Source organism: Pteropus alecto, unplaced genomic scaffold (genome assembly GCF_000325575.1).
Source record: "Pteropus alecto unplaced genomic scaffold, ASM32557v1 scaffold78, whole genome shotgun sequence".
NCBI classification, from domain to species: Eukaryota; Metazoa; Chordata; class Mammalia; order Chiroptera; family Pteropodidae; genus Pteropus; species Pteropus alecto.
In genome coordinates, this window is record NW_006443124.1 from 14,403,373 (window position 1) to 14,413,865 (window position 10,493).

At 35.2% G+C, this 10,493-nt stretch overlaps 1 protein-coding gene and 1 pseudogene across 5 annotated transcripts in view; one reads left to right on the plus strand and one right to left on the minus strand.

Annotated features, from left to right (window-relative positions):
* The window catches only part of NSD1 (nuclear receptor binding SET domain protein 1), a 134,729-nt gene that overhangs the window by 73,550 nt on the left and 50,686 nt on the right, over positions 1 to 10,493 (plus strand). The window lies entirely within an intron of this gene.
* LOC112471983 lies at positions 9,071 to 9,186 on the minus strand (annotated as a pseudogene).

The window sequence follows — 10,493 nt, forward strand, 5'->3', positions numbered from 1 at the left end:
TTGGTAGGTTTTTGATGATTGTTTCAATTTCCATACTGCTGATCGGTCTATTTAGATTTTCCAGTTCTTCTTGATTCAGTCTAGGAAGGTTGTATTTTTCTAAGTACTGGTCCATTTTTTCTAGGTTATTAAATTTGGTGTTATATACTTTATCATAGTTTTCTTGTATGATCCTTTGTATTTCTGCAATGTCAGTCGTAATTTCCTCTCTTTCATCCCTGATTTTGTTTATTTGTGTCCTTTCTCTTTTTTCTTTAGTGAGTCTAGCCAGGGGGTTTGTCAGTTTTATTAACCTTCTCAAAGAACCAGCTCTTTGTTGCATTTATTTTTTCTTTTTTGCTGTTTGTTTTCAATTTTATTTAATCACTGCTCTAATTTTGATGATTTCTTTCCTTCTGCTGACTTTAGCCTTCCTTTGTTTTTCCTTTTCTAGCTATTTAAGATAAAATGTTGTTTCTTTGGGCTCGTTCTTGTTTTTGGAGATAGGCCTGTAGTGATATGAACTTTCCTCTTATGACTGCTTTTGACATGTCCCAAAAGTTTTGATATGTTGTGCTATTATTATTATTTGTTTCTATGTATCTCTTGATCTCTCTTTTTATTTCTTCTCTGACCTAGTTATTCTTCGGTAGCATGTTGTTTAATCTCCATGTATTTGTGATTCTTCCCGCTTTCTTTTTGCAGTTGATCTCTGGTTTCAGAGCATTACGATCAGAGAATATGGTTGGTATGATTTCAACCCTCTTATATTTGTTGAGGCTATCTCTGTGGCCCAGTATGTGGTCAGTCCTTGAGAATGTTCCATATGCACTATAGAAGGATGTGTAAACAGCTGTTTTGGGATGGAAGGTTCTATAAATGTCAGCTATGTCCATTTGGTTTAATGTATCATTTAAGGATGTTATTTCCGTATTGATTATCTGTTTCGATGATCTGTCCATATCCGCCAGTGGGATATTTAGGTCCCCTACTACAATAGTGTTTTGGTATGTTTTTCCCTTTTGTTCTGTTAGTAATTGCTTTACATATTTCTGGGCTCTCTGATTGGGAGCATAGATATTAATAAGTGTTATGTCTTCTTGGTGCAGGATTCCCTTTATCATTATGAAGTGACCCTCCATATATTTCTTTACCTTTTTTATTTTGAAGTTTATTTTGTCCAATATTAATATGCTACACCCACTTTCTCCTAATGCCATGTGCTTGAAATATCATTTTCCACCCTTTCACTTTGAGTCTATATTTGTCTTTGGAACTGAAATGTGTCTCCTGGAGGCAGCATATAGTTGGGTTTTGTTTTTTGATCCAATCTGCAACTCTTTTCATTGATGAGTTCAGTCCATTTACATTTAGGGTGATTATTGAAATATGAGGTTTTCTTATAGCCATTTTATCCTTTGCTTTCAGGTAGCTCGGTGTTTCCATTGCTTCCTTGTCCTTGTGTGTCTGTTTTTTTGGAGGGGGAGGGGTTGTGCATTTTCCCTCTGGTCCTTTCTTTTTATGTTTTATACTTCAGTTCTGAATCTTTGGTGTGCAGTTACCATTACAAATATGTAAAGGATAGTTATATATATATACAGTAGTCTATTTTCTTCTCCACGTGCCTTATATCCTTTCCCCTTTGCGAATTTGAATCCCTGAATCCTCTCCTTTTCAGTCATTGTTGTCTCAGTTTGTCTCCATGTATGCTAAACGTTCAGTATCATCTTGCTATACCAAATCTCTTGTTGTTTAAGCTTATAATGCCCTGTTCTTAGTAAGGGTTGCACTTTTCTGCTTCTATCTGCCTGCTAGTCACCTTACTCCTAATTACGTATTTTTTATTTTTATTTATTTTATTATTTTTTTTATTTTTTGGTCATTTTGTTTTAGGTGAGCTGACTACCTTTCAATGTTTCCTGTAATGCAGACCTCTTAGTGGAGAATTCCCTCAAGTTTTGTATGTCTGGAAAGGTCTTTATTTCTCCTTCATATCTAAAGGAGAGCTTAGCTGGATACATTATTCTAGGCTGGTACTTCCTTTCATTTAATAGTTTTAATATTTGATTCCACTCCTTTCTGGCTTGTACAGTTTGTACTGAGAAGTCTGATGATAATCTAATGGGTTTTCCTTTTAGGTTACCATCTTTTCCTTGGCTGCCCTGAGAATTCTTTCTTTGTCGGTCAATATTTGATAATTTTAATACAATGTGTCTTGGTGAAGGCCTTTTTGGGTTGAAATAATTGGATATTCAGTTGACTTCTTGAATTCCAAGTTTCAGCTCATTCCTTAGATTTGAGAAATTCTCGTCCACCATTCGTCTCATGCTTTCTAATCTCTGCTCCTTTTCCTCCTCTTCGAGAATGCCCATTATGCTTATGTTTCCTCTCCTGATGGCATCAGCTAGTTCTTGTATTTCTCTTTCATTATTTTTCATTCTTCGGTTTCTCTCTTCTTCCTTCTGATTTATTTCTAGATTTCTGTCTTCGATATCACCGATCCTTTCCTCCATTTGGTCAACTGTATTTCCCAAGTTTGCTATTTCAGTTTTTATCTCTTGTAGTGTATTCTTAATCTCCAGAAGTTCTATTTGGTTCTTTTTGAGAGTTTCAGTCTTCTTGCTAAAGAACTCATTCTGCCCATCTAGGTGTTTTTTCAGTTCCTTAAATTGTTGATATGAATTGTTTCACATCTAATTGAGTTTTTTCAGTAGTACCATCCTGAATTCTCTGTCATTTAAGTCGCATTTCTATGTCTGTAAGTTTATTTTTTGGAGATTTTTATCTTTCTTTCTGAGCTACCTTGTCACCTTGGTTGTTCATGGTGTTTAATGGACTATTTCTCTGCCTAGGCATTAATGGAAGTATATTCTTCTCCTCTCTTTCCCCTTGCCCCAAAAGATTTATTATATAAAGGTTTCCCTTTAGCCTGTTGCTAAGATGGCGTTTTTCTTTTGGTTTCCAGTAGGTGTTGTCTAAGCCTCTTGTAGCCCTGCTTTATATAAAGTCTTAATAGTGTCTTTTTAAAAAAATAAATATTCAGTCAAGCTCACCACCCTCAGTCTCAGTCCCTGTCAGTGTTAGCAACAGTTTCTGTAGTGTTTGCTCAGATTCCCCTGGGGCTCCACGGTGTTCTGGTCTTGGAGGGTATGGGGGAAGGGGCCTTCTGGTTTAGGGGATGAGTACTGTGGCTTAGCCTCACGTCCAAGGCTTGTAATAATCAACTGTTGTTTCTCTGCCATCCCTGCTGCTCTGCTATCCCCACTTCTCTGCTTTCTTCCCTGATGCTTGGGCACTGCCACCAGCTGCATGGAGCTCACCACTTTTCCAGGCAGGGCTGTTCAGGGAACTCATTGTACCTTCTCCCCTGCCCCTCTTTCCTGCAGTGGGCTTCAGCTGAGAGAGGCAGCTTCTTTGTTTCTCCCAGTTACTGCCCTACTTCCGGGATCCTGACCTGTGGTAGCTCTTATGTGCAGATCTCACGGCCAGACGTGTTGGTGTGCAGTTTGGGTAGGGCTTTTTTATTTTTTATTTTTTTAGTTTTAGCTGTTTAGCTTATTGTTTCAAGGAGAAAGATCTGGGGACGTCTCTCACTTTGCCATGTTTCTGATGTCACTCCTTGAAATGTTTTTCATTTGTGGTTTTAGTTATTTGTATCTTTTTGTCATTGTTAATCTAGCTAAGATTAATGTCAGTTTTGACTTTTTTTTTCAAAAAACAACTCTTAGTTTTGTTGATACTTTTTAAAATTCTCTATTTTGTTTATCTCTATTTTAATACTTATTCCTTCTTTCTGCTAACTCTGAGTTTAGGTTATTTTTTTTTATTCTCAAAGGTGTAAAGTTAGGCTGTTGATGTGGGATCTTTTTTTTTCTTAATGTAGGCACTTCCTGCTATAAACTTTCTTTTTAGTGCTTTAGTATCTGATAAGTTTTGGCATATTGTGTTTTCATTTTCATTTATTTCAAGATATTTTCTAATTTTGGGGAGATTTTTTTCCCCCTAACACATTGGTTCAAGAATGAGTTAATTTCTACATATTTTGAATTTTCCAGTTTTCCAACTGCTGTTCATTTATAGTTTATTCCATTGTTATTGGAAAAGATACTGGTATGATTTCAGTCTTAAATTGGTTAAGACTTGTTTTGTGGTCTATCCTGTGATTACCCTGGAGAATAGTCTGTGTGTGCTCGGAAAGAATCCGTATTCTATACATGTCTTTTAAGATCAGTTGGTCTATAGTGATGTTCAAGTTCTCTGTTTTCATATTAATTTTCTACATGGTAGTTCTAATCATTCATTATTGAAAGCTGGGTATATAATATACTACTGTTTCACTGTCATTTCTGTCAGTGTTTGCTTCATGTATTTCAATTATCTGATGTTATGTGTATTTATATTTATAATTGTTATCTTCTAAAATGTGTTCAAAATTATTTATCTTCCTGGGGAATTGACCCTTTTATCATTATATAATCTTATTTATGTCTTACATTAGTTTTGACTCAGGTCCATTTTGTCTAGTCAGGCCACCTCTGCTCTCATTTGTAATATCTTTTTATATCCTTCCAGTGTCAGTCTACGTATGTCTTTACATCTAAGGTGGTATAACTTGTAGAGAGGATATAGTTGCATCTTGTTTTTTAATCCATTCAGCCTGCTGTCTTTTGGTTGAGTTTAATCCATTTACATGTAAAGTAATTTTTGAGAAGAAAGGACTCAGTTGTCATTTTGTTAATTGTTTCTGTCTTGCAGCTGATTTGTCCTTTTCCTCGCTTGCAGCCTCCTCTGTCTTTTTTTGTGTTGACATTCTTTGATTTATTTCTCATTTTATATATCTTCTATAGGCATTTTCTTTGTGATTACTGTGGAGTTTACATAAAACATAACAATGTATTTTAATCTTCTAACAATGTAACTTCAGCAATATGCAAAAACTCTTCTCTTCACTCTTATTTCGTTATTGATGTTGCAGATAACATCTTTACACATTGTATATTCATTCACATGGTTTTATAGTTATTTTTTATTCTTTTAAATTCTGTTTCCAGCTTTAAAAGTGCTTTGTGTATCACCATTACAGTATTATATTTGTCTATATATTTACCTTTATCATCTATTTTTATATTTTTACATGCTTTGATGTCACTGTCTTAAAGTCCTCAAGTTGCAGGATTCCCTGCAGCACTTCTTGTAAGCCAGGTCTAGTGGTTATGAACTCAGCTTTTGTTTTAGAAAGTCTGTTTCGCCTTCATTTTTGAAGGACAGTTTTGCCAGATACAGTATTCTTGGTTGGCAGTTTATTTTAGCACTTTGACTATATCGTTTTACTCCCTTATAGAGTATAAGGTTTCTGCTGAGAAATCTGGTCATAATCTAGTGTGAGCTCCTTTGTCTTTGACTGTTATATTTTTTCACTGCTTTTAAGATTTTTCTCTTCAGCTTTGTCTTTTTACAGTTTGATTATAATGTATCTTTGTGTGGGCCTCTTCTAGTTCATCCTGGTTGGGATCTTGAGCTTCTGAATTTGAATGTCCATTTCCTGCTTCAGATTTTGGAAGTTTTTGGCCATTATTTATTCAAATAATTTCCCTATCCCTTTCTTTCTCTCCTCCTTTTAGAACTTCCATAATGTATATATTGTTCCACTTGATAAATTCCATAAGCTCCTTATGCTTCACTTTTCTTCACTTTTTTCTTTTCGTTCCTCTGACTTGGTAATTTCAAATGACTTGTCTTAGAGATTGTTGATTCCATCCTATGCTTGATTAAGTTGTCTGTTGAATCTCTAGTGAATTTTTCACTCAGTTACTATATTTAGCTCCAGAATTTGGTACTTTTTTATAGTTTCTAACTCTGTCGATATTATTCTCATTTGTTCATGTTACTGTTTTTCTGATTTCTTTTACATATATCTGTGTTCTCTTGTAGATCATCAATCTTTAGGACAATTATTTGAATTTTTTGTCTGATTATTCATAGATCTCTGTTACTTTATGGTTGATTTCTGGAAGTTTATTTAGATTCTTTGATTGGGCCATGTTTTCCTGTTGCTTCAACATACTTGGTGATTTTTTTTTTTTTTTGGCTGAGTTTTATGCATTGAATAAACAACCACTTCTCCCAGTTTTTATGGACTGGCTTCAAACAGGGGGAGACTCACCAATCATCTCCTCTAGAAATTCTGGGGACCACTGGAACCTTTTTTGGAGGATGGGCTTTTCTGGGCCTGAGTGTATAATTTCCTTATTAGAGAGGTTTGCCCATTTCTTTTTCAGGAGCTTTTAATCTTTTGCTCCCTCTAGTGTCTTTTTACAGTACTACAGGTTCAGTGGTACAACAAGATTCCATACTCTCATTATCAGTGTACTCCAGGTGTTCAAAGCATGCTCACTCTCCATCGATTCCTAGAAGCAGGTGAGACAGATATTAGTCCCTTGGGGAGTTCTTCGAAAATCTGGATTGCCACATGCTTGTCCACTCTTCCCCTCCCTTTGTAGAGAGAAGCCATGAGTTCATTGCCTTCTGATCTTACCAAGCTGTGTTGGCTTCTATCTGCTTCAATGCAGACACTCTGGTTTCATAGCATGCTGCCTACTGTCTCTGTTTTCAGCATTCTCCAGTGATCCAAACTATTCAGGTTCTGTTAGTGCTTCCAGTCAGGTCGGACACATGTGCTGCCTCCCTCCCCTCTCCCTGGAGCCATGGGGGTGGGAGCTCCGCTATGCTTGCTTTGGGAGTGACAATCTCAGATAAAGTGAATTGGTTCTTTTAACTCATTTCATTGCAATTGTTTTTGGCTTTGCACTTTGCCTGGGGTACTGCAACTTCTTAACTGGTTTCTAGAGTACCTGTTAAGGTATTTGGAGGCATATATTGTTAATTTGGAGTATCTGCGGGAAATAGCCTGGGGACTTAATATTTTGCCATTTTGCTGTTGTCACTTTTGCTTTATGTCATTTTAATGACAGTATCCATTGTATCAAAAAATATTTTATTCTTTTGTAGGTCGATAGACATTTGGATTGTTTCTACTTTAATTATTGAATTTTAAGAATTTCTTACATCCTCTAGATATAATCCATTATTAGATATGATTTACAAATGTTTTCTCCATTTTGTGAGTTTACCTTTTACAGTCTTGATTATATGTTTTGAAGCACAAACATTTTTAATTTTGAAGAAGTCTGTTTCATCTATTAATTCTTTGGTTGCTGGTGCTTTTGCTTTCATAATCTTAGTGTAACCATTGCCTAAACCAGTTCTCTCAGTACCATTTGTGGAAAAAGGTATTCTTTTCCCCATTGAATGGTCTTGACACCCTAGATGAAAATTTGACCATCAGTGTGATGGTTTATTTCTGGGCTCTTCATTTCTTTCTCTTGATATATTTGTCTATCTTTATGAGAAAGTACCACAAAGTCTTAATTACTCTATCTCTGTAGTAATTAATTATTATAGCTTTGAAATTGGAAAAACACATCCTTCAGCTTTGTTCTTTTCCAAGATCATTTTGGCTCTTGTAGATCCTTTGCAGCGGTTTCCAGTCTTTTTGGCACCAGGGACTGGCTCTCCTATGAGAATCTAACGTCTGATGATTTGAGGTAATGCTTAGGTGGTGATGCTAGCACTAGGGAGCGGTTGTAGATACAGATGAAGCTTCACTTGCTTGCCTGCCGGCCCACACTCCCCTCCTACTGTGCGGCCAGGTTCCTAACAGCCCACAAACCAGTACCAGTCCTCAGCCTAGCGGTTGGGGACCCCTGTTTACAGTATTCTGCAAAAAGACAGCTGGGAGTTTGATGGGGATCGTGTTGAATATGTAGGTCACTTTGGGCAGTGTTGCTATTGTAACAGCATTCAGGTTTCCAAACTGGAGGTGATGGCTGTCCATTAATTTAGGTTGTCTTTCATCTTTTTCAACAATGTTTCGTAGTTTTCAGTGTACAAGTGTTTCACTATGTTTGTTCAATTTATTCCCAAGTATTTTATTCTTTTTTGATGTTATTATACACGAAATTGTTTTCTGAATTTCATTCTTGGATTGCTTATTACAAGTTTATAGAAATACAGTCGATTTTTGTATATCGATCTTGTATGTTGCAACCTTGCTGAACTCATTTTTTATACCTCTAATTGTTCTATTGTGAATCCCTTAGGATTTTCTATATGCATGATTATGTCAGTAGCTAATACAGATAGTTTTACTACATCTTTTATAATCTGGATGCTTTTTATTTATTTTTTTCTTTCCTTTTTGCCCTAGTGAGAGCTTCCAGTGCAGTGTCGAAGATAAGTATAGTGAACAAGCATTGTTGTCTTGTTCCTGATCTTAGGGGGAAAACATCCAGTTTTTCACCATTAACTATGATTTAGCTATGATGTTGATCAATGGCCTTTCAGGTTGAGAAAGTTCCCTTCTATACCTAGTTAGTTTAGTTTTTCAGATAATTTTTGTGTCTATTGAGATGATCATTCCTTTTTTTTTTTTTATAGTAACATGATATACTAATTACATTGACTTTATTCTTAAAATTAAAAAATTTTTCGATTATAGTTGACATTCAATATTATATTAGTTTCAGGTGTACAGCATAGTGGTTAGACATTTATATAACTTACAAAGTGATTCCCCTGATATGTCTAGTACCGATCTCATACCATACACCATTATTACAGGATTATTGACTATATTCGCCTAGGTGTACTTTATATCCCTGTGACTATATTGTAATAGCAGATTTGTACTTCTAAATACTTTCCTCTTTTTTACCTAGCTCCCAACCCCCCTCCCATCTGACAACTATTAGTTTATTCTCTGTATCTATAAATTTGTTTATTTTGGTCTTTAGATTCCACATATGAGTGAAATCATATGGTATTTGTCTTTCTCTGACATTTCATTTAGCATAATACCCTATAAATAGGTTCATCTATGTTCTTGCAAATGATAAAATTTTATTTTTTTATGGCCAAGTAATATTCCATTGTATATATGTACCACATCTTTATCCATTCATTTTTTGATTGGAGCATTTAATCAATTTACATTTAAAGTAATTATTGATAGGCATAAAGTTATTGCCATTTTCACCTACAGCACCTGGTCTTAGGTGGTCTCCCATCCAAGTACTAACCAGGCCCGACCCTGCTTAGCTTCCGAGATTAGATGGGATCGGGCTTGTTCAGGGTGGCATGGCCGTAAACTAAAGTAATTATTGATAGGTATGTAGTTATTGACATTTTATTGTTTTCTGATTGTTTTTGTAATTCTTCTCTGTTTATTTCTTACTCTTGTATGTTGCTGACTTTCTGTAGTGTTGTTTGGATTCCTTTCTCTTTATTTCCTGTATATTTCTTATAGATTTTTGGTTTTTAGTTACCTTGTATTTTCTATATACCAAGCTATGTTTATAGCAGTTATTTTAAGTTAATGGTCTTTTAAATTGAAACACATTCTAAAATCACTACCATTTTTACTAACCCCCTCTATGTTTATGTTTTTGTTATTATTTTTTACTTTTGTGTGTGTGTATCCCTTATTTCACTGTTGTAATTACACACGATCTTCCTCTAATTTTGCTTTTTCACATCTGTAGTAGCTTTAGTGTTGGTGGATCTGCTTTTATTATGTTTGACTTTGTCAGTGAAAATTTTTTCCTTTGATATATTCTTATTCATATTTTTAATTTTTTTTCTTAAGTCCTTTTAACAGTTTTTATAATACTGATTGGGTGGTGATGAACTTAGTTTTTTCTTGTCGGGGAAGCTCTTCATCTTTATTTAGATATCTAAATGATATCCTTGCTTAGTAGAGTAATCTTGGTTGCAGGTCCTTACTTCTCATCACTTTGAATATTTTATTGCCAACTCCTTCTGGCCTGCGGAGTTTCTGTTGAGAAGTTATCTGACAGTCTTTTATCAGAGCTCCCTTGTAGGTAACTAATTGCTTTTCTCTTGTTGCTTTTAAGATTCTTTCTTTGTTTTTAAACTTCAGCATTGTAATTAGCTTGTGTCTTGGCGTGGGACTCTTTGGGTTCATCTTTTTTGGGACTCTCTCTCCTTCCTGTACTTGTATGTCTATTTCCCTCACCAGATTAGGGGAGTTTTCATTCATTATTTCGTAAATAGATTTTCAATCCCTTGCTTTCTCTCTTCTCCTTCTATTTACCCCATGGCATGAATATTGTTATATTTGATGTCCCAGTGGTCCCTAAACTATCCTCATTTTTAGAATTTTTTTTCCTTTTGCTGTTTTGATTAGGTATTTTCTGCTACCAAGTACGCCAAATCGCAGATTCAGTCCTTTGCTTCATCTAATCTGTTGATTTCATCTAATGTACTCTTCATTTCAGATATTGTATTTTTCATTTCTGACCGGTTCTTTTTATTTATTGATACACACACACACACACACACGTAAATGTATATACATATATGTATGCATATGTATGTATGTGTGTGTGTGTGTGTGTGTGTGTGTGTGTGTGTGTGTGTATACGCACACATTTTAT